The 5,000-nt window shown below is 40.3% G+C and overlaps 1 protein-coding gene across 1 annotated transcript in view; it reads right to left on the bottom strand.

Annotated features, from left to right (window-relative positions):
* cyst (rho guanine nucleotide exchange factor 18 cysts) overlaps positions 1 to 5,000 on the bottom strand; it is a 285,265-nt gene that overhangs the window by 75,815 nt on the left and 204,450 nt on the right. The window lies entirely within an intron of this gene.

Raw genomic sequence — 5,000 nt, forward strand, 5'->3', positions numbered from 1 at the left:
AGGAATAAGAAAAATAGTGAAAGCTCAAAAAATAGGACGAAAAATGAATAAGAAAAATACTGAAAGTTGAAAAAATGGGATGAAAAATGAATAAGAAAAATAATGAAAGTTGAAAAAATGGGATGAAAAATGAATAAGAAAAATAGTGAAAGTTGGAAAAATAGGATGGAAAATGAAAAATATTTCAAAAATAGTCAATGTTGAAAAATGAGATGAAAAATGATGAAAAAATATATGAAAAAAGAAAACAGTGAATGTTGAAAAATGAGATGAATATGAAAAAAATAAGAAAAATAGTGAATGTTGAAAAAATAGGATGAAGAATGAGGTAAAAGAGTGGCTTAGGTATGAAGAATGGCGGTGGAAGTGGTTCATGTATTGTGCTGTCAGCTTTAGTCCGGGGGCTCTATAATGCCAGCTCCAACACCACCACACCACCGATATACCAGCCCCCCTTCACCTACCCGTATAGCATCATTATTATTATCATCATCATCATTTACACTTCCTCCTACACCACCACACCACCGATATACCAGCCCCCCTTCACCTACCCGTATAGCATCATTATCATTATTATTATCATCATCATCAATTACACTTCCTCCTACACCACCACCACACCGATATACCAGCCCCCCTTCACCTACCCGTATAGCATCATTATTATTATCATCATCATCATTTACACTTCCTCCTACACCACCACACCACCGATATACCACCCCCCCTTCACCTACCCGTATAGCATCATTATTATTATCATCATCATCAATTACACTTCCTCCTACACCACCACCACCACCACCACACCGATATACCAGCCCCCTCCACCTACCCGCATGGCATTATCATCATTATCATCATCATCATCATCAATTACACTTCCTCCTACACCACCACCACACCGATATACCAGCCCCCCTTCACCTACCCGTATAGCATCATTACCATTATTATTATTATCATCATCAATTACACTTCCTCCTACACCACCACACCACCGATATACCAGCCCCCCTTCACCTACCCGTATAGCATCATTATCATTATTATTATCATCATTTACACTTCCTCCTACACCACCACCACACCACCGATATACCAGCCCCCTTCACCTACCCGTATAGCATCATTATTATTATCATCATCATCATTTACACTTCCTCCAACACCACCACACCACCGATATACCACCCCCCCTTCACCTACCCGTATAGCATCATTATTATTATCATCATCATCATTTACACTTCCTCCAACACCACCACACCACCGATATACCAGCCCCCCTTCACCTACCCGTATAGCATCATTATCATTATTATTATTATCATCATCATCAATTACACTTCCTCCTACACCACCACCACACCACCGATATACCAGCCCCCCCTTCACCTACCCGTATAGCATCATTATCATTATTATTATTATCATCATCATCAATTACACTTCCTCCTACACCACCACCACACCACCGATATACCAGCCCCCTTCACCTACCCGTATAGCATCATTATCATTATTATTATTATCATCATCAATTACACTTCCTCCTACACCACCACCACCACACCGATATACCAGCCCCCTTCACCTACCCGTATAGCATCATTATCATTATTATTATCATCATCATCAATTACACTTCCTCCTACACCACCACCACCACACCGATATACCAGTCCCCCTTCACCTACCCGTATAGCATCATTATCATTATTATTATTATCATCATCATCTACACTCCCTCCTACACCACCAACACCATCACCACACCGATATACCATCCTCATTCTCTTCCCCGTATATCATCATTATCATCTATCTATCTATCTATTGCCAGAAGCCTCAATCCCGTTTGGGGTGGCTACAAACAAATCGCCTCCACGTCGCCCTGTCCCCCGCCATTTCACTGCCCTGCTCCCAAGTCACACACCCCTCTCTCATATACCTCTCCACCCCATCCCTCCATCTCATCATTATCATCATCATTATTATTATCATCATCACCATTTATACCTACCCCTACACCACCACTACCATCACCGGACTAACAGACCCCCCCCCCCTCTCTCTTCCCTGTATAACATCATCATCATCATCACCTTCACCCTTAATCCCTCCCTCAGCCCTTACCTCCTCAAATCCGCCTCCACTCCACCCTAACAACCTCACCCCCACACCTTCCCCTCCCCTCCAAACCCCACCACTTTCCTCCCTACACCTCATCCCTCTCTCTCCCTCCACCACCTTTTCCACACCTCTTCTCCTACACTTTATTTCCTTCCCTCCACACCTCACCTCCCAAACCCCTCCCTCCCTCGTTCCCCCCTTCTCTCCCACTCCCTTCCTCCCCCTTTTCTTCCCCCTCCTCTCCCCCTCCCCCACCACATCCTCAGCCTCCCCCCACATATTTGCCAACCCTTCGGCACTCACTTAAAATTCTCTCCCAGTTTCAGGCCATTCTCAGTTTCCTTGCATTATGAACTAATTTCCCATTTTCCTATTAAATTTCCTTTCTTCTTGGGCGATACTGTACTGGGATATGGTTTTAATACAGCCATTTTTTTTTATATATCATATCTGGGTGCTACAGAGGGGAGCCTTCACCTGGTGGCACTGATATAACCGGTCCGGGAAGCTGACGTGTGAAAGTGAGATGATTTTTTATAATTTTTTTTTCATCGGTCTTGGGAGCTGGTGTGAAAATGAGATGATTTTAATATAGATTTTTTTTTTATTTCGGTGCTCTGGGACGCCTTCACGTGGTGGCACCGATTTAACCAGGCGGTTCAACTGCCTGGCTACACAAACGTCCCTCAACTACTTCCCTATTCCCCAAAAGGAGAATGGTAGACTGCAGAGGGGGTAACTTAAGCCTGAAGTCCACCAGGTTTTCACACACACACACACACACACACACACACACACACACACACACACACACTTCGCGAGAGTGGGTGTACCAAAACAAAGGGGGGGCAGACAGAGAAAGAAATTAAGACAATCGTACGTTTACAAAAAAGAAAAAAGAAAAACACTTTAAAGAAAACGCAAGCGTCTTAAAAATTTACGAGAGAGAAGTTTAAGAAAGATGCAATTATCATTTTATTATTTTTTTTTAAAGGATCCAAATATCCCAATATACTACACTCCATTCACTCCAACCTGGCCTCATTCCGCCCCCCCTCCATCCTGAATGCTGAGTTATGGCATTAAATCAGAGGTCGGCAACCCTTAAAGCTAGAAGAGCCATTTATTTTAAAGTTTCATTAAAATGTACTCTCGGAGCCGCAATACAAAGAACTGTCATAAACCGAAATCTACAGTACTTCTAAATGTAAACAAAACATTACGGTGATGCGATATACTTATATTCACAGCGCGAATCAAAATATATATATTTTTTTTTTATAAATAACAGAACGGAGGAAGGAAAAACAAATGAGTACAAAAAAAATAATCCATACACCAGATTACTGGAGTCCTCTGTTCATGATAATGTGTTCGATCTAGTTACATTCACAGCGCGAATCAAAATATAATAATGCGTTCGATCTACTTATATTCAGAGCGCGAATCAAAATATAACAATGCGTTCGATCTAGTTACATTCACAGCGCGAATCAAAATATAATAATGCGTTCGATCTAGTTATATTCACAGCGCGAATCAAAATATAATAATGTGTTCGATCTACTTACACTCACAGCGCGAATCAAAATATAACAATGTGTTTGATCTACTTACACTCACAGCGCGAATCAAAATATAACAATGTGTTCGATCTAGTTATATACACAGCGCGAATCAAAATATAACAATGTGTTCGATCTAGTTATATTCACAGCGCGAATCAAAATATAATAATGTGTTTGATCTAGTTATATACACAGCGCGAATCTAAATATATTAATGTGTTCGATCTACTTACATTCACAGCGCGTATCAAAATATATTAATGTGTTCGATCTACTTATATACACGGCGCGAATCAAAACTATAATAATGTGTTGTGTAATTCATTCAGCATGCTTTAATATAGTTATAGGATGCCTTCGTGCTGAAAGAATAAATGGAGCCGCAAAAGTGTCCTAAAAGGGCCGCATGTTTCCGTCCTCTAAATTAGATCAACACCCGAAGAAGTGTCTCCATGCACAGGGGAAAATGTACACCTCAAAGAAAACGAAGTAATTTCACCACATCTCCCGATTTAAAAATGCTCAGTAAATTGCACAGATAAATCCCCCCAAAAAATGCACAACAAAACCCATAAAATGCACACATAAATCCCCGAAAAATGCACATATAAATCCCTTACCAGAAAAATGCTCAATAAAGTTTACATATAAATCCCCGAAAAATGCATATAAATCCCATAAAGTCTACAGATAAATCCCAGAAAAATGCACAGATAAATCCCCGAAAAATGCAGATAAATCCCATAAAGTCTACAGATAAATCCCAGATAAATGCATATAAATCCCATGAAGCCTACAGATAAATCCCAGAAAAATGGGCAAATAAATCCCAGAAAAAAAAGTACAGAAAATCCCAGAAAAATGCAGATAAATCCCCCAAAATGCAGACAAATCCCAGAGAAGTGCAGTTAAATCCCCCGAAATGCAGATAAATCCTATAAAACGCACAGATAAATCCCCAAAATGCAGATAAATCCCATAAAATGTACAGATAAATCCCCGAAAAATGTAGATAAATCCCATAAAATGTACCGATAAATCCACCACAATGCAGATAAATCCCCCGAAAAGCAGATAATCCACCAAAGTGCAGATAAATCCCCGAAAAATGTAGATAAATCCCACTACAATACACAGATAAATCCCAGTAAAATGCACAGATAAATCCCAGAAAAATGCACAGACGAATAACAGAAAAATGCACAGATAAATCCCAGACACGTGCAAATAAATCCCCCAAAATGCAGATAAATCCCAGTAAAATACAGAGATACGAGTAAATCCCACAGGACC

Source organism: Coenobita brevimanus, chromosome 116 (genome assembly GCF_032717465.1).
Source record: "Coenobita brevimanus isolate Jiangsu-jjx chromosome 116, ASM3271746v2, whole genome shotgun sequence".
NCBI lineage: Eukaryota > Metazoa > Arthropoda > Malacostraca > Decapoda > Coenobitidae > Coenobita > Coenobita brevimanus.